Genomic DNA, 21,144 nt, shown 5'->3' with positions numbered 1-21,144 from the left:
ACATTAAAAATTATCTATTATATTATAATTATGGATTTCGATGTTTTGATACATTATTTTCTCTCTAAAAACAATCTTTTTTAACAAGTTCTCATCCTCTTTCTCTCTATAAAACTGTCTCTTCTTCTTAATAATAATACTTTCGGGTCACTGTTTATTTGGCTTCTCCTAGTTTCTTCTTAAAACCTATTAAATTTAACCTCTTTTTAGTTAGCTACCTTCAAGATTATTGTTTCCACACTTTTTCCTGAAATTCGAAAGCTCCCAAATTCAAAGCGGTAAAAAGGGAAAGGTTTTATGATTTTCTTTGCATAGTGAATTCTAGCTTATCTTTGTGTGTGAATTATTAGTTTAAGTTGTGTATTGAACAATTTCGTGTGACTTGATCATGCTTTGCTACAATTGCTTGATTCATGGTATCTAATTATCTGTTTATTATATAGTGATTTAAAAGCAAGACCCAGATTAGAATATGTTGAGAAATGGGGTGTGTTTTGGGAAGAGAGGTATCTTCAGGGATCGTTTCAGAGTCCAGAAAGAATAAAAATGGTAGTTTTGAATCCAATAGGGAAGTAGATAATGTTTCAGTTCCAAGGACTGATGCCAGTGTTGTAGAATTTGAAAATGAGGGTACCCAGGAGGAGGAAAAAGCTGATGGCAAAAGAAAACAAAGGGTGGAAGGGAGAAAGCCAAAGCCAAATCCAAGGCTTAGTAACATACCAAAGCATTTGCGCGGAGAGCAGGTGGCCGCTGGATGGCCTTCGTGGTTGTCGGATGCTTGTGGGGAGGCCCTTAATGGGTGGATTCCACGAAGGGCTGACACATTTGAGAAGATTGATAAGGTGTGGCTGTTTTAGCTTTTGTTCAATGTTATACTTTTCTAATGATGATGTCAGAAATGCAGTTTTCATTGATATGTTAACTGGTTTTAGTTGTGTTCTTTGTTCGATTTATGGAATATAGACGGTCAATTTTGTCGCAGCAGCCTTTATTTACATTGTCCCGGATACTGTTTGATTCTTGGTCTTATTCTCGATGCCGATATTGTTTATTGTTCAATGTTATGCTTATTGAATGATGATGTAAAATAATGTAGTTTGTCTTGAAATGTAGGTGGATTTAACTGGTTGTGCCATTTAAGTTGTGTTCATTGTTTACTTTGTAGCATGTTGGTGGCTGATTTTGTTGCATTTGCCTTTAGTTGCATCATCTTCAATGCTTTTGGATTCTAGGATTGGTGTTCGGATTCAGATACTTACCTTTCCTTGCTATGATAGATTGGCTCAGGAACATATAGCAATGTGTATAAAGCTAAAGATATGATGACAGATAATATTGTTGCACTAAAGAAGGTCCGGTTTGATAGTCTGGAACCTGGAAGTGTGAAATTCATGGCTAGAGAGATTCTCGTATTGCGGAGGTTGGATCATCCCAATGTTATAAAATTGGAAGGTTTAGTTACTTCGAGGATGTCGTGTAGTTTGTACCTGGTATTTCAGTATATGGAACATGATTTGGCTGGGCTTGCAGCAAGCCCGATAGTAAAGTTTACAGAGCCACAGGTTAGTCCCAGCTCCTCTTGTGATTTAAATTGGTAGTAAAATCTGTGATTACATCCTTGCCAAGGTGGTGACTCAGGAAGTATGCTTAAAGTATATGATACCATTGTAGGTTAAATGTTACATGCATCAACTACTCTCTGGACTCGAGCACTGTCACAACCGGGGAGTGCTTCACCGTGATGTTAAAGGATAAAATCTTCTTATTGATGATGAAGGTGTACTTAAGATTGCTGATTTTGGGCTGGCAACATTCTTTGATCCTAACCGTAAGCACCCAATGACTAGTCGGGTGGTTACTCTATGGTATCGAGCCCCTGAGCTTCTTCTTGGGGCTACAGAATATGGTGTTGGTGTGGACCTCTGGAGTGTGGGATGCATTTTAGGTGAGCTCTTGGCTGGGAAACCCATTATGCCTGGTCGAACAGAGGTAGGCTTTTTCTTCGTTTTGCTGTTTTTCGGTATATTTGTCCATATCTGTGTGCAAGATTTTAGCCGGAAGGTATTTCGGCATCACTGGTCATTTGGGAAGTTAATTCTTTCTCACTTGCTCGTTTAACGTAATTTCTTAGAAGCTTGTTGTATTATGTGTTTAGTGCCAAAACGACTGGAGGGTGATATTTTGCAACCAATAAATTACAATATCATATCTTGAATATTTCATTATTTTTGTTGTTGTTCTGTTGCATGTTGAAAATGAACATGTGAAATTCGGAGTAGTAGTACTAACGTTTTAGTTCCGCTAACTGTTTCTGTTTTGATCAATTAGGTAGAACAATTGCATAAGATATACAAGTTATGTGGTTCACCATCAGATGAATACTGGAAGAAGTCAAAGTTGCCAAATGCAACATTGTTTAAACCTCGAGAGCCTTATAAACGATGCATAAGGGAGACATTTAAAGATTTCCCACCATCATCGTTGCCCCTCTACTTGCAATTGATCCAGCGGACCGTTTGACTGCTAGTGCTGCATTAAGAAGTGAAGTGAGTTCTTTGTTTTCAATGAACATTCTATGCATCTCTATATTCTTGGCATCCTTTTGACTTTTTATTGGTAACGATTGGTTTATCATGGGGATGCCCTTTTGAAAAGACCATTTTTATCTCCTCTACAGTTCTTCATGACAGAACCTTACGCTTGTGAACCTTCTAGCCTCCCAAAGTATCCACCCAGTAAAGAGATTGATGCAAAACGACGAGATGATGAAGCTCGGAGGTCAATTCTTTTGTTTTAATCACTGACTGTTTTACAGAACTCTGCTAGCGGATTAGGTTTCAAGAAATGTTTTAGTTTGATGGAATGTCATGGAAAAAGTGGTATATTCAGTCATATGCATCCATAAGAATGTGAGATAACCTTTAGTGCATGCTCTGTTGGAAAGCCCGAACATGGTTTGCATGCTCATATACAAAGACTCAGGTCTTTCTGGATTTTTTGCCTCAATGTCTTAAATGATTCTTTACTAAATTTAGATGATAAAACCTGTTATGACTTGAGAAAATTTGAATTTTGCTGGTTGGTTAGATCAATGTATATGTGCAGTGTTTAGGATATTTTCGAAGTGGTATTGTTTGAGTTAGTTCTATTTGAGTTTTAACCACACTGTTAATGTTGTGGGAATTTGTTTTCTACCATGGTTATCTACTTAGAAAATTTTCTCTGTATTTCATTATGATTTTTGAAGCTTGTACTTGTCTCCTGCTCTCGATTACACATGCATAGGCAAATATAGATTTGAAAGCATTATATTCTATCTATAATTGACAGTGACATCTAAATTTGCAGAAACAGAGTGGCCGGTAAAGCCGAGTGTGATGCTGCAAGGAAGACAAGGACACAAAATCGTGCAAGAGCAGGTCCGGCTCCAAAAGCCAATGATGAGCTTAGGTTTAATCTTGATGTAAGTCGGATGATTTGCTTTTGTCAACAACTGCTACCTTCAAAGATGAACTGTCTGTTTTCTTCTTGTTTCGTGTTTCTTTTATACTATGCTTCCCCTAAGAAAGCGAACAACGATTTTGAAAGCAGAGCTTGTTTTGTAGCTAGTTGTTTTATTGTTGAATATGTATTAAGTGCACTATTACTCGTATTGCGATCCAGCATTGAAGGTTTGTGTTTTGTCTTTCTTATAAGGGACACTGTCTAGTTTTAGTTATGCTGAAGTTCTTTCCGTTCTTTTCCGCCTACGGAGTACGAAATAATATTTGATAGCAGACTCGTCTAGTCTGTCTGCATCTAGAGCTTAGAATATTTGTGACTATTAAGGCTTATTATGATTACTAGAACAGGTTCTGTGTTTAGCCATGACCGACATAGTTAAAATCTTCATAACTAATTTTGGGTTTCCTTGTGAAGCAGAGAAGGCGCCTAATATCACACGCCAATGCAAAGAGCAAAAGCGAAAAATTTCCCCCACCACACCAGGATGCAGCTCTCGGCTTTCCTTTAGGAGCATCACATCGCATTGATCCCGCACTCGTTCCTCCAGATATCTCCTTCAGCTCTACGTCATTCACTTATTCAAAAGAACCAATCCAAACTCGGTCAGGTCCATTGGTTGAGCCTGCCAACACTGGTGCTCCAAGGCGAAAGAAGCATGTTGCAGGCGGCGATTCACACGAATCGTCAAAGCGTTCAGAAGGATCCCAAAACGGAAAAAGCAGCGATACCAGGACTAAAGGAAAGAAAAGCATACTTTAAACTTTGAAAGCGTATATAAGAAAACGATTTATGAAAATAGACGATGGAATTCGATCAGTGTCTACAGTCAATGCAGGTATATTCAATAGGTTCTTGTTTGTTTTCTCATGGTAACAGAAGCATGTATTGTTTTGTTAAAAATGTATTCAAGGGTTAAAAGAAACTGTTCTATGTATATATACACTCAGGCATATATATAACAAATCATTTGTTACTGTTGGGACCAAAGAAAAGGTCATATGTGTATGATACTAAAAATGTACCCAAAAAAGAGAAAGGAAGGAAATCATATTCTAATGTATCCATGACGTGGTGGTCCTTTGTAACTTTCAGATTCCTCAAAGAATATTTTTGACATATATCAAAACACAAATGAAAATTACATCTTCTCTTCCCCCAAATATCAAGCAAATGAGACAAACATAGATCTAGTAAGGGGAGCGGGTGGAGTGGCTCCCCTAAATTTTTTAAACTTTCTTATATTTCAGGTTTTTTTTCATTTATATTTTCTATTGATAACTTGTTTTGCCTCTTTAAAGTTTTATAAGTTTCGTCTCTTTAAAGTTTTATAAATTCATTCCCTCTAAAATATTTTAAATTCGCTGAGTAAAATAAAATTTTACGTTCGTTCCTAAAGACAAACATATATATATCAAAGAACTGATAACTCATCAAGTACTATCATGTCACAATTCTATTTAAGGTATTTTATAATAATTCATAATTTTGATTTTTGCAGCAATCATCTTGTGTACGTATTGTTTTGTGTGGTCTTTTTCTTTCAATTCCGTATTTGTGTTATGGTTAATATTGCGTAGTAACGATGTAGGATTTTATATTAAAAAATGATTTATAGTTACAATGTATTTTATGATAGAAAAGGATTTATAAAAATTTAAGGGAAGAAAATAAATTATCAATAAAAAATATAAAAATGTACTTAAATTATATAGAATTTAAAATTTTAGTAGAGATGACCACCGTCCAGTCAGCCTCTCTGTCAATTTCAAGTCGTGTATATATGTATTAGCAAAGAATCATGGAGTTGATGAAAACAAGCAATGCTTTTAAGTTAGAGATAGGTTATTGTTCCCATCTTGTTAAGTGGTATAAAATGGGATTGAAACCTTTTTGAGGAAATCTCTATAAATTGATGGTTGGCAACAACAGAATTGGACCCCAAAAATAATAGAAGAAGATGCGGTTGGACCATGCATGCCTACAGAACAACTTAGGTCGCCCCCAACAAATGAAAATGATTAAGAATATATGCTTAAAATAGATATTTTTTTAATATAAGGTGTTACAAAGTATGTTTCAAAGGGTAGTGGTGAAAATAATTAAGTAAACAATGTGTTTATGGATTGACACGGACTTGAACCTAATAGGTTTCAACCTGATCAGATCGGATCGGGTCGTTTTATTTATAATAAAGGGTTTGAGTTGGATTTTGTTTTTTAGAAAATATGTTCGAGTTGGATCGGGTTAAATCCAAAACCTAAACTTTAAACCCTAAAATGAGATTGAAACCTTTTTGAGGAAATCTCTATAAATTGATGGTTGGGAACAATAGATTTGGACCCAAAAAATAATAGAAGAAGATGCAGTTGGACCATGCATGACAACTTGGGTCGCCCCCAACAAATGAAAATAATTAAGAATATATGCTCAAATAGATAATTTTTTTTAAATATAAGGTGTTACAAAGCATGTTTCAAACGGTAGTAGTTAAAATAATTAAGTAAACAATGTGTTTAGGGATGGGTACAGACTTGAACCTAACAGGTTTCAATCTGATCAGATCGGATTATTTTTTAAAGAGTTCGAGTTAGATCTTGTTTTTTAGAAGATATGTTCGATTCAGATCGAGTTAAACCCAAAACCATAAACCATCAACTTTAATCCCTAATCCTAAACCTTAACCTTAATTCCTAACCATAAACTCTAAATCACATCTATGAACCCTAAACCCTAAACACTTACAACATAAACACTAAACCCTGAAACCTATAATCATAAACCATAAAAATCCTAAACCTTAAAACCCAAAACCCAAAACCCTCAAACCTCAAACTCAAACCATAAAACTTAAACCCTAACACTTATAACAATAAACCTTAACCCTAAATTGTAAACTATAAACCCATAAACCTTAAACCTATAACCTTGAACTTTGAAATAAAACCCTAAACCTTAAGCCATAAAACCCTAAATTCTAAATACTAAAACCCTAAACATCAAACCCTAAAATCTAAACCCTAACTCTTAAACTCTAAACCTTAAATAATAAAACATAAAAACATAAACCCTAAACCTAAAACTCTAAATAATAAACTCTAACCCTATAAACCCATAAATCTTAGCCTATAAACCATATATAATAAACTCTAAAACTTTATATACTAAACCTTAAAACTCTAAACCTTTGTTAGAAATCAAACTAGATTTCTAAAATGTTGGCAAGATTGATAGGTGGAATTCACAAAGAAAAAGGGAAATAAAATATGAAAGTAGAAAGTTAAACATAGAGGCAAACACTTGGCAATGTGGAAAACGTGGCAAGCAACCATGGATGGAAACTTCATGAATTACTTAAAAATTAAGCTAATAATATTATAATATGAGTGGGCAGCATACAAGGAATTTACACCGCAAACGTGGAAAGGAAAAACAAACCACGACAAGCAAATTCAAAGCGGCAAGAAGATTGTAGAAGCATATGAGGTCGTTTATTATATCTATATATATGTGTATCCTAAGCTTAGTTATATATGGAATGTAAGGGAAAAAATACGAGTGAAAGAAAAAAATTAGAGAGAGCTTAGCAAAGCTATAAGGAGTTTGTAAACTAGGCGCAGCTAGTATTATAATATTGGGGTAACGTCGTTGTAACGTATTTTGTTTCGTATCAATAATAGTTCGAGTGTTATAAATTATTGAGTGCTCATCTATGCTTCCGACAACCTTTAAACCATACACTTTTTTTTTGCTTGGTAGCCAATTTATTTATTAAAAATTGAGAAGTTTATGCCGCCCCGGTTATGGCCTCGTTAAAAACTTCCCTACCCTACGCCTAAATGGAGGAAAAGAATACTGATAACCGAGGAAAAAACAAACGATCACTATCTCCGAAGCCATAATATAACCACTATACTATACTGCTTACAAACAAAGGATGCAGAGCACAACCAATCTAAACAGAAAACAAAAAACTTAACTATGCTTCTCACATCATAGAATCACCCATCAGGAAACAACCCCTTCAGGTATGACTAATACTGACATCGCCAACCACAAAAAGATTGCAACGGACCAGCGGAACGGAAAAAAACTACCACCATGCTTTAAATAAATCAGTCCTTGACATACCTTGTTTTGCCAGAAAGACTGCCATCCCATTACGAGCTCTTTGAACATAAAGAAACTTCACTTGACCAATTGTTCTTACCAGTATGTCCACCTCATCGAAATACCCCCACCGATTCCACGGTCTTGTTAAAGGAAGAGTGACCAATTAAGAACTGTCTGAAATCCGATTCCACCTTATTTAATTCAAGCACAATTCGATTCACCTTGTTGTCTAAATCTTCGCAGCTACTAAAATTCCAACATTTTAAATCATTCTTCAAACTTCTAAGCTTCAAAGAAATATCAGACTTGTTAAGACTTTTACCCCTGAACGCCTGCTTTACGATGTCCCTACACCCATTCTTGGATAACCAAGAGTTGAAGAACTTGAAAGGCCTAGGACCCTGTCCGAATTCTCAAACAATAATAAAACCGACGTATGGTCCGTCACTGATCTAGGTAGCCCAATTGGTACGATATCTCTGAACGCCAATGTTGCACCCCTAGATGAAACAATTAAATTCGGCAGCACCTCTTACGGAGCAAACTCAACCCCTTCTTTCTCCAATGTTCCTTACCGCATTAAAATCACCTCCAATTATCCAGTTCACCTGACCTGCAGGTTTTTAACTTGCCAGAACGCTCCATAGTTCAACTTGCTCTGCCGATTCACAAGGAGCCTATACATTAATCGAGGTGTCGTCCTCATTTATCTCAATCCATTTACCTGAAAGCACGATAAAACTCTGGTTTTGAATTGAATTTACCACTGAGAAAACATATTTATCCCAATCGGTAGTAGTCCTCCTGACCTCCCATTTGACTCTACAAAACGTCACTTCAAAAAAAAAAAAGACTCTACAAAACGAAATCAAACTCGTCATTTAACCAAAGGCTCGAAATTCCTTCTCTAACATCACAGTCTTCTCTATCTCATTAAAAAAATATCGTATCTACTCTTTGTAAGCTAATCAACCTTCTGACTGCAGCGACTTATACCTCAGATCCTATCCCCCTAACTTTCCATATCGCTATGCACATTTTTCCCACCAGGAAGAAACAAAAAAGCTGATATTAATCGAGAAGAACTATGTCCCTTACCGCTGCAGTTTCGTTTCCCACGATTTGGATGCCCAAGCTCTTGCCCAGATCAAGCGCCAATGTCGTCTCTTTTATTTTCATCTTCCACCTTTATTTAAGGTCTGAATCCAATAGAGATCTCCCCGAGAGTTCTGAAGACTCTAAATCGACCGTCTTCTTCTTTGAATTTTTTTACCCCTTTGAATCTCACCTTTCTTCCAGCCTCTGAAAGAGCCTTATCCATTAGAGCATTCAGCGATCCATATATTTTCCTAATGCAATTTTCCTCCAGAAGCTCAGGGAAAGACACCATCAAGGAATCCTTTAAAAGAGCTTTTCCCCTTCTACAGCTTTGGACGTTTTAACTCTTATTGCCTTAGATTCGAAGATTGTAATTTAGAGTCTCCAAAAGCAGGTGTGGATGCACGTCCTCCTAACTCCAAAAACTCTATATCCTCTTGTGCCCGACTCTATATTGGCCATTTCTCCTCTGATCCCAGACCCTCTTCATCAGCAGAGGCCATTACATTATCCTAGCCCACCTCTTTCCTGAGCTCTCGATAATCTTGGGATCCCCGTGTCTTCTAACACGTGCTCTAAATTAGCACTCATTGAACCTAAGTTCTGCTTTTCGAGGAGAAATTTGACGATGTTCGAGATTTGGTATTGAGTGAAGAAATTCGACGGAGAGGATCGGGTGAAGCATCAAGCTCCTCAACCTTGCACACGAAGTCTAGAGTGAAAACTTTAGAAAGAAATTCAAATTGTGGTAGATCGAAATCCAGAAGGGGAAAATCAAGAACGAGAAATAAAGATTTTAACTGTTATAATATTGGCAAGAAGGGTCACTTTAAAAGAGATTGTCGAGCACCGAAGAAAGATACCGGCGCACAGAAATCTGCCAACATGACAGAGGAGACATGTGATGCCATGATTCTAAGCGTCAACAGTCCGATCGAATCATGGATCTTGGATTCAGGGGCATCTTTCCACTCCACCTCATGCCAAGAAATTATGGAGAACTATGTCAGTGGTGATTTTGAAAAGGTTTTTCTAGCTGATAATGAAATATTGATAATTGCACTTTAGTCCTTACACTTTAAGGTATTTTCAAGATTAGTCCTTAAGCTTCAACTATAAATACCTTAACCCATTTAGCTTCAAAATCATCCCAAATTATTTTATTTTTCCCAATACTAGAGAACTTTCTTGTGAGTTGTGAGTGTTTTGTAAACACTTGTAAATTTTTTCTCTTTAGTAAAATATCTACAGCAGTCCGGAGACGTAGGCAAACTTGACTGAATTCCGTTATCAATTTCGGGTATTATTTTTCTGCTTTTATTTTGCATTCTCACTAATCTGGTTATAGAGAAATTACTCGTTTATTTCCCAACAACTGGTATCAAGAGCTTTTGGTGATTAATTTTGTCGGTTTTTCTGTGATGTTACTATGCACATGAATAGTAAATTTTGTGAATAGTAAAATTTGGTCGACGATACGAATTTGTCGACGGAGGTGTTCTAATACATAGTGGTTCGCAAGAATTGTCAGAAATGATCCAAAAGAAGCCATATTCGAATGGGAGCGATGGTTGCAGACGAAGGGAAGGTGAGAATTGAAAAGTTCGATGGTGCAGACTTTGGCTTTTGGAAGATGCAGATTGAAGATTTTATATACTAGAAAAATTTATATCAACCTCTCTCAGGAAAGCAACCAGAGGACATGAAGAGTGCAGACTGAGCTTTTCTTGACAGACAAGCCCTCAGAGTTATCCCGCAATGTTGCTTTCAACATATAAAGGAAAAGACCACGGCGGGTCTTATGGCGACTCTCTCCAGTATGTATGAGAAGTCATTGGCCTCAAACAAAGTTCACTTGATGAGATAATTATTAAATTTGCGGATGGCAGAAGGGGTATTAGTGGCTCAACACCTAAATGAACTCAACACAATCACAACACAATTGAGTTCCGTGGAAATTGATTTCGATGATGGAGTTCGAGCTTTAATTCTCTTATCATCTCTACCATGCAGTTGGAAAGCTACTGTTACAACAGTCAACAACTCGTCGGGAAATAGTAAATTGAAATTCGACGATGTTCTGGACCTGGTATTGAGTGAAGAAATTCGACGGAGAGAATTGGGTGAAGCATCAAGCTCCTCAGCCTTGCACACGGAGTCTAGAGGGAGAACTTTATAAAGAAATTCAAATCGTGACAAATCAAAATCCAGAAGGGAAAAATCAAGAACGGAAAAGAAAGATTTTAACTGTTATAATTGTGGCAAGAAGTGTCACTTTAAAAGAGATTGCCGAGCACCGAAGAAAGATATCGGCGTACAGGAATCTGCCAACATGACAGAGGAGACAGGTGATGCCATGATTCTTAGCGTCAACAGTCCAATTGAATCATGGATCTTGGATTCAGGGGCATCTTTCCACTCCACCCCATGCCAAGAAATCATGGAGAACTATGTCAGTGGCGATTTTGGGAAGGTTCATCTAGCTGATAATGAAACCTTGAATATTATCGAAAAAGGTGACATCCGATTAAAGTTGCCAAACCAGACCACCTGGAAGCTGAAAGGAGTGAGACATATTCATGGCCTCAAAAGAAATTTGATTTATGTAGGAAAGCTTTATGGAGAAGGATATAGTACAACCTTTTCAGGCTATGAATAGAAGATTACCAAATGAGCACTCGTCATTGCTCATGGTAAGAAGACTGATACTCTCTATGTAACCTCAAATTTAGAGAATATCATTACAGTAGCAGATGCTGATGGAAAATCAAACCTATAGCACCAAAGGCTTGGCCATATGAGCGAGAAAGGGATGAAAACACTTTTGTCAAAAGGGAAACTGTCGGATCTAAAGAATATATATGTCGAACTATGTGAGGATTATATCTTTGGCAAACAAAAGAAAGTCAGTTTTGCAAAGATTGGTAAGACACCCAAGGCTGAAAAGTTAGAGTTGGTTCATACTGATGTATGGGGATCATCTCCAGTTCCATCTCTTGCAGGCTCACTATATTATATCACCTTCATCGATGATTCTACAAGGAAGATGTGAGTTTATTTTCTGAAGAATAAATCATAAGTCTTTGATACCTTCAGAAAATGGAAGGCCATGGTGGAAAATGAGACTGGTTTGAAAGTCAAGCGGTTGAGGTCTGATAATGGAGGAGAGTACAAAAATAGTAGAGTCAGAGATTTCTGCGCAAATAATGGGATCAAGATGGAGACAACAGTTCCCATGACACCACAGTAGAATGGCGTAGCAGAGTGCATAAACAGAACTCTGAATGAATGTGCCAGAAGCATGATGATACATGCCGACTTGCCTAAATTGCTATGGGCTGAAGCTATCAACACTGCAGCTTACCTGATCAACCGTGGGCCCTCAGTTCCCTTGGATGGTGGAATACCAGAGGAAGTTTGGAGCAAGAAAGAAATAAACCTTTCACACTTAAGAGTGTTTGGTTCTATTTCTTATGTACACATAAATTCTGATGAAAGAAGAAAATTTGATGCCAAGTCCAATAAATGTGTCTTTTTTAGTTATGGTGGTGATGAGTTCGATTACCGGTTTTTGGACTACGAAAATCGAAAGATCATCAGAAGCAGAGATGTCATTTTTCAATGAGAATGTGGTGTACAAAGATAGGTCAACCATATAACAAGTAGCTCCTATACCAAAGCTGAAACAAAGGAATTTGTTGAGTTTGAGGAGATTTCTAGAAATGGTGTTCAGATCAATCCTGAAGAAGTTCAAAAAGAACCAGGCACGCCAGAATTGAGATGCTCCTCTAGAATTCCTAAGCCAACGCAGGGTTATTTGCCTTCTTTGCACTATTTGTTGCTGACTGACAATGGTGAACCAGAGTGCTATGATGAAGCAATGCATGTGGAGGATTCAGTCAAGTGGGAGTCTTCCATGAAAGATGAGATGGACTCGCTCATGTCAAGTCAGACGTGGGAATTAGCTAAATTACCACCAGACAAGAAAGCGCTCCATAACAAGTGGATTTACAGGATCAAAAAAGAGCACGATGAGAGAAAAAGCTACAAATCTTCAGTTGGCATGCTAGAGTAACAAGACCAGAAATGCTACTGCATTGATCGAGGTATGAAGACAAATTAAAATCAGTCTTCAAGTGGGAGATTGTTAAAAGTCAAGAATGGGGGGCGTTAAAATTCAAGAATGGAGGCGTCGAATTCGGTGGATTGGGCACTGAATTCGATGTAATTAATTTTGTTGAATTTTTTGAAATAGGATAATTAAACTTTAGTCCTTGTACTTTAGGGTATTTTCAAGATTAGTCCTTAAGCTTCAACTATAAATACAATAACCCATTTAGCTTCAAAATCATCCCAAAACATTTTCTTTCTCCCAATACTAGAGAGCTTTCTTGTGAGTGTTTTGTAAATACTTGTAAATTTTCTCTCTTTAGTAAAAAATCTACAGCAGTCCAGAGACGTATGCAAAATTGGTTGAACTCCGTTATCAATTTCGGGTATTATTTTTCCGCTTTTATTTTATTTTCTCACTAATCTAGTTATGGGGAAATTACTAGTTTATTTCCTAATAGGATGTACGTCATCCTAACTCCAAAAACTCTATATCCTCTTGTTCCCGACTCGATATTGGTCTTTTCTCCTCTGATCCTAGACCCTCTTCATCAACAGAGGCTATTACATTATCCTAGCCCACCTCTTTCCTGAGCTCTCGATAATTTTGGGATCCCCGTTTCTTCTAACACGTGCTCTAAATCAGCACTCATTGAACCTAAGATTTGCTTTTCGAGGAGAGCATTGCCTACTTTGTTGGTCTCCTCCAGATGTTTTACTTTTGCATCTCCAGCTGGACTGACAGTGTAATCCTTATTCTTCTCGGAATTCGAAATAGTATTTTCTTTGTACCTTACCAATTTTTTCATACCGTTGGATCTCTGAACTTCCTAAATCTCCTCCGACGAAGAGTCCAAGGGGCTTTCTTCACCGTTGTCCTTGTAGTTGACATCTTTTGACGTAGTGTCAAATTCTTTACGATAATCATCAGTTGTTTCCGAGAACCCTTTTTCCACCACTCGAACCACATAAACTTTATTGTTGATCTCTATTTCCACCGCTTCTCGAAAAATGTAGTACTGATTAATAAAGAAACCTTTTCACAATCAATCAAGAGAAATTTGTTTTCCCCAAGAGCTTCAAAACTGCCCCATAGCTCGGCTAATTTTCTACAAGTCGTATGGTTCCAGCAGTGAAGTGGTAAGCAATGAACCTCAATCTAGGTTTCTCTTGGCACTTGAGTCAGCTCGTCGGACCATAATCTTACCTCTGTAAAAATATCTTTGAGGTAAGACCAATCAAGCTCTTTCAACGTCAAGAAGTGATCTTCATCTTCAATGACTAACAAGAACGTTTTTTCCATAAACAGAAGAGATATCTGTTTTCCCTTAAACCCCACTTGAACAATCTCTCCCTGATACTCCGAGTACTACAAACTATTGCCATTTTTCCAACTAGACATCTCTTCATCTTCCAAAGTTCCTCCTTCTGAACATGACCCATTATCCTTCTTTTCTTAATCTCCTATTGTAGATTTGGCTCTCCAGAAACAAGTATATTCGACTTACCCTCAACTTCCTTAAAGTTTTCAGATGGCACCACATTTTTCCTTTGGAATATCTCCCATACTTGTAACCATCAGTCTTCTTGAAACTCTGTCGATGAGCTTGAGTCGACTTTCTCCAAAACGCCTCTTTTACTTTATACTTAGCTAGAGTCATTGAAAATCAGAATCTGTAAAGTCTAAACCCATTCAGCCTCTCTATTGCTCTAAAAGAATATGTTCTGTTAGAAAATCTCTTACCTAACTTATCCACCTTGCTTGCAATGAAAGAGTCGACAACGAAACCATGTCTCTCAAATGCTTGTCTCAGTCCGCTCTAATGAAGTGTTGGTGGAAGATTTTGGACAAACAGAGTTACCAGCTTTTCTGTCCCTCCATATCCTTATTTGTCGATAGCTGAGTTAAAGCTTTGTTTGTGGAGGAATATCCTAAAATCCAAAACCATAAATCTTCAACCCTAAACCATAAATATTAAAGCATAAAACCCTAAACCATGGAATCATAAACATTAAATTCTAAAACTTTAAACTATAAAACCATAAACTCTAACATTAAATCCTAAATCCTAAACCTTAAACCCTAAAACCATAAACAATAAACCTTAATCTTAATCATAAACCTTAATCCTAATCATAAACCCTAAATTCTAACTCAAAATAATAAATCATAAAACCAAGGTTTCAAATTACGGTCCGAAAACGTGATAGTGGCCTTGATATTGTGTTAGCGCCGCCATCCAAAACATGTTTTCATGGTTTTTACGGTGGGTCACAGATTCACACCAATATAGGTCGATTACGCCCGTAATTTAATGGGAAACGGTCGATTGTGCCGATAACGAGACGCAACAACCGTTATTCCAACCGTGATTCCAAGACTAAAACAAAAATCAACATATGCAATCAACCATATACAAAAACAAAAATGAAAATGAAAGGAATATATTCCTTGCAAGTTACAGTCTGCAAAATCTAAAAGCAATCTCCAATTTATTTATATTAAAGCAAAAAGTATAATGAAAAGTGAGAAGAAAGAAAAAATTGAGTTACAAACTTACAAAACAGAGACTCTTTAAGAGTGACTATAACCACAAGTCCAACATTCAACTTACCAAAAATCAATCGGGAATAGGAAGAGCCGAAAAAACAAAGCTCTTGGGTGAAAGTCTTCTGTCCGTCGAGCTTCGTCGTCGGTGAAGGAGTTGAGATCAAGCTTCTCGCTTCCGTTTATGAAGGTAAAAAATAAAATAATCAATATAAGTTTTTTTTGCTGCTTAGGATTAATTGTTTAGAAAAAAAAACTAAAACTAGTCATCTAGGTTTAGAAATTAGAAGAGAAAAACGAATTGTGTTCTTCCCTTTCCCACTGAGTCAATGACTGTTCCGACCGAAGTGAGGGATGGTTCCGGGCTTCTGGCCTCCGGGTTTCTTTTTTTCGGCAGACGTACTAGCTTGGAAATGGAACATGCAGATGGGGAATGGAGATGAAGAAGCAACTTGCAATCTTTCATTCTACCTGGCTTGGAGAATACGAGAGTCAGACTCGGGGGACTTTGGAAATGAAATGAGTGAAGAAGAGTGAAATGGGGGTGAAGAAGAGTGAACTGGGGATGGGAAGAACCGAATAAGAAATGGTTTGAGAGAAATGGGCCGATCGAATTGAGAATCTCTCATCTTTGACTAGGGAAGAGTGAACAGGGCCACGTCCCACTTCCATGATCCATCAATTTTTTTTAAATAAGTTTATAATATCCTAAATTACTAATTATAATTTTAATATCTCTCATCTTTTTAATTCTTTAATTAATTCTTAATTTAGATAGTAAAGTTTAATTTTTATTTAATTTAGTTTTAATTTGAGTAATCAAAATTTCTAATATTTAAATTTTACACTTTTATTTTAATTCTATTTGATTTAATCATTTTATGTTCTATAAATTTATTTAGATTCCATTCAACCTTCATTTTTCGTATTTCATTACATTTTTATTAACATGTTAAATTATTATAATTAAATAATAATTGAAGTTTAAAATTAAATTAGGTTTTTGTTTAACTTTACGTATATATTAATTTCAGTTTTATTGAAATTGAAGCATACCATCACGTATTGAAAAGTTCCCGACTGAAGGATTAGAAGGTGCACCGAGTAGAGATATAGGTTGGTACTTTGGAGATCCATTTCCAAATACGAAAGGAAATGTTGTACGTAAACTTTGTGGCAAAGTTATAAAAGGAGGAATAACACGGTTTAAAAAGCACAATGCTCATAAAACTGGTGAAGTCACACCATGTCCTAATGTCACTGGTATGTGAATATGTGATAGCGATACTTTATAATTTCTTTATAAAAAGATACTTTATAATTGTTTTTAAATGTTAATAATAAAGATTATACATTATTAATAGTGTGAATTATATTTATTGGATTACATGTATCATTAGAAAAAGCATGATAAAATTACTTAAAAAAGCCAAGGAAAAGAAAATGGACAAAAAAGGGAGAACAAATAAATTCTTATCACAATTAAGGGAAGAAGAGGATGAATTCGTAGATGATGTTTCTTCTATGAGACAAGCCACTCAAGAAAGTATCCAATCATAACACTGATGACATATAAGAGAATAATTCAAATAAAGTAAGGGTGGTTGGGATAACATTTATAAAGAAGGACAATCTTTTTCTCTTGGATCACGTGGAAGATACCGTGAAGAAAGATCTGAATTTAGTTTAAGGGAACTATACTTGAATTGGTTAAGAGCAAAAGATTAAGACAACCAAAGGTTAGCGGGTCTATTTTAAATACATTGTGTAAAAATATAGGTGAAGCGGTCTCAAAATTTATAATATACGATCGCATTCCTTTTTTATTAACAAGCTCGCCTTGGTTGTATAACTTAATTCAAGTATCAATGGAAGTTGGACAAGGTGTAAAGCTCCCTTGGACAAGGTGTAAAGCTCCCAACACCTTATGAGATTTCAGATGTGTATTTGAAATCGGAGTATGAACAAGTTCGTGAATGGGTAAATGAACTGAAGACGCATTGGAAACAACTGGGTGCAACTCTGATGTGTGATGGTTGGACCAATAGTTAAAATCAAAAGCATATCATCAACTTCCTTATTTATTGTAGTAAAGGAATTGTATTTTGGAAATATGTGGATGTCTCGAGCGTTCGTAGTAGAGATGTTGAATTCTACAATAATTTCTAAAACAAAGTTGTTGAAGAAATTGGGAAAGAATACATTATCCAAATAGTGACAGACAATGAGGCAACAATGAAAGCCACTGGGGAAATATTAATTTGATGAAGAAGTCATGTGTAGCTCACTGCTTAGATTTATGTCTTGAGGATAATGGAAAAAAGTCTAGTGTAGCAAAAGTGTTAGAGGAAGCGAAGAAAGTGACATCCTTTATATATAATCACATTTGGACCGTTGATTTGATGAAGAAGTATACTCACGGTCAGCAAATTCTCCGCCCTGCTCTTACTCGATTCTCTACTCATTTCATACAGCTTGAGGTGATAATAAGGCAAAAACAAGGTTTGAGAGAGATGTTTAAGTCAAAGGTCAGTATTTTATAATTAGTTAATACAGTTACTCAAATATAACAATATTTAATGGTTTTATTATTTCCAATTTTTAAATAAGTTAAATTATGTTATTGATTTTTTTCTTATTAAAATATAGGAATTCAGAGAATCAAAATGGGGATAACAAAAATCAGGGTTTGCTTATGAAGCCAAAAAAATTATTTTGGGAAATTTATTTTGGAAAAAAGTCGTTGATATCATAAAAGTTTATGAACCCCTAGTCAAAGTGCTAAGGCTCATGGACGGTGATGAAAAACTAACAATGGGCTTTACTTATGAGGCCGTTGATAGATCTAAACGATAAATTAAGGAAAATTGTCGATATTCCATCGAGTATGAAAGAATTATTGACAATAGATGGAATTTTACGCATTCCGAGTTGCATTCAGCTGGTAAGATAAAATATATCATATAATTAAGAGTTATTTTTTATTTTTTATTTTTTATTTTAATTTTTAGAATTTATATTATTATCATTTGAGCATAAATTATGATTAGGTTATTTCCTCAATCCTCAATTTCATTTTGGGGTGGAGCATTCTGATAATGTATTAGCAGAAACATTAAAAGGAACGGGATCAATGATTGAAAAATTAGAACCTTCTATTGATAATCAAATCATAATGGTTAATCAGGTTATATTCATTCAAGTACTATTAATTGTAACTTAGTTAAATAATTTGAATTTGAAATATTTTTCTCATTTTTACTTAAACTTTTATTCATGCAGTTGTTACTATTTCGAAGTAAACACAAGACATTTGGTACTCCACAAGCACAAAGGGCTTGGAATCAAATGAATCCAGGTAAATAGTTAATTAAATTATTTACTTTATATTATTTAATTATATTTGTACATTTTGATGTTAGTTTGAAATTTAAATAATATTATGCAGCTGAGTGGTGGATGATATATGACATATATACTCTTGAATTACAATGATTAGAAATTAAAGTGCTTAGTCAAATAACTTCTGCATCAAATTGTGAATAAAATTGGAGCACATTCAACTATATTCACACCAAAGCAAGAAACAAGTTGAAGTACAAAAAAACTTGAGAAACTAGTGTTTACTTATTATAATATAAGACTTAAAATGAGGCATAAAAAAGAATGAGTATTGATGATATAAACGCTAGTTACAATCCTATTAGCCTTGATCATATCTTTGAAGATGTTGATTCACTATCAAAATGGCTTCAAGAGAAAGAGAATCCATTATTAGATGGTGAAAATGTTGGTGTATTGCCTGTGGATACCTTAGATGATGAAATAAATATTGATGATCAATCTCAACAACAACATTTATCTCATTCAAGTTCTAGGGCAACACTAAGTCAGAGTAGTGATGGGCCCGATGGTGGTGGTTAAGTCCAATTGATGACGATGATAGACAGAGTGGTGATGGAGGTTTAGATTTTCTAATCGGTATGGAGAATAATATGTTTATATTGGTAGTGGACATTTCCGTGATAGGTCAAAATTCGAAGGAAATATGTCTGCTGCATCTAGTAGAGAAATAAGTGAATCAAGAGCTCGATCAAAAGGAAAAGAGAAAGACACCAGAAAATATAATTCTGAAGGTTCTTCTTACGATAGAAGATCGACTTCTAGTAACCCTTGGTATAACAATTCATCTACTAGCACTCATGGTTTTTATCCATTAGGACAATCTTTATATTTCCAACCTTCACATGATTTTTATCCACTATTTCCTAATTATGGTATGTCATATCAGCTTCAAATGTACCCTCCGCCACTAATGTATCACCCACCTCCACCTCACATATATCATCCTCCTCAAGTATATCCTTCATCTCAATTATTTGAAAATCAAGGTGAAAATGTTACAATTTTTGGATATATTGTTGGAAAAAGACCACAGAGATCAAGTAGAGATCACTTTCAAAGTGAAGGTGAAGGATCTGATCTTCCTCGTTATTCCACTAATTGGTGAAATTGCTACCACCCCATTTCTAAGGTATGTTTTTTCTACTAAAAGAATCTATTTTTCTTTGAAATTTAATTAGTTAACATTTTTTTTGGATTTTAATTTACTTTGGTTGATTGGTTTTAGATTAAAAGATAGACATCCATAATGAAGATTGTTGAACATCTTGACATAGTTAGGTTGCTTGCATGAGGTATGTGTTGTTTTAAGTATTGTACATCTTAACATAGTTAGGTTAAATGAGGTATGTGTTGTTTTAATTATTGTACATCGTACTTTTATGCTCTTGCTTTAATGAAGATTGTTTTCTTGCTTTAATTATTGCATGAGGTATGTGTTGTTGTTTTTTGCTTACATTTGTTATATATATATACACACACACACATTATTCTTGAGTTTTTTAGTGAAGAATAACTCTTTGATAAAATGGTAAATAATTTCTTATCTCATAGTTATAGAAAAATTTATTTTTATCCATTTTAATTTCTTAGTTTTTTCCTATGTTGATAGTCTTATTTCTTTTAAATAATAATGTATTTATAATGTCATTGTTAATTAATTATCTTATCCTATCATCAGATTTTTAAAGTCTTCTATTTGGTTAAACTATATTATATATATATGTCAATTTCGCTTAGAAAACATTTTAAAAATCATTAAAAATGATTTCTTATAATTATTTTTATTATGTTTTAAGATAAGTTGTGCAAAATTTTTAAAATTTCACGACCGTGACACCTGCAGTGAACGCGATGGCATCCGTTATGTTCGCAACCGCGATAAACGCGACGCGAACGAAAACTTGACCGCGAACTCTATTTGATACCCTGCATAAGCCCTTAAAACATAACCCCTATACCCTAAAAACCTAAACCATAAACGATAAAATCCTAAAACTTAAAACCTAAACCCTAAAATCATAAGCCTTAAACCCTAAAAACTTAAACCTATAAACCATGAACTCTTAAACCTTAAACCTTAACCTTAAACCTTAAACTTTAAACCCTAAGACTTAAATTATAAAACCCTAAAACCATCCACTTATAACACTAAACCTAAACCCTAAACTTATAAATATATAAACCCTAACATATATGCTATAAATATTAAACCTTAAAACCTTGTACACTAAACCCTAAAACCCTAAACCACAAACCACAAACCAAAAATGTTAAACCTTAAATTTTAAAACTCTACACTCTAAACCTTTAATCCTTAAACCATGAAACTTTAAACCTTATAGCCTACACACCTTAGACCATGAAACCTT

General features: G+C 35.3%; 1 pseudogene; it reads left to right on the top strand.

Annotated features, from left to right (window-relative positions):
- The first annotated feature begins 315 nt into the window (after nt 1-315).
- On the top strand, nt 316-4,462 carry LOC120148648 (annotated as a pseudogene).
- Nucleotides 4,463-21,144: the final 16,682 nt, after the last annotated feature.

The sequence above is a fragment of the Hibiscus syriacus genome, unplaced genomic scaffold (assembly GCF_006381635.1).
Source record: "Hibiscus syriacus cultivar Baekdansim isolate YM2019G1 unplaced genomic scaffold, ASM638163v2 tig00110984_pilon, whole genome shotgun sequence".
Classification (NCBI taxonomy): Eukaryota; Viridiplantae; Streptophyta; class Magnoliopsida; order Malvales; family Malvaceae; genus Hibiscus; species Hibiscus syriacus.
This window is presented reverse-complemented; position numbering and strand designations above follow the sequence as displayed.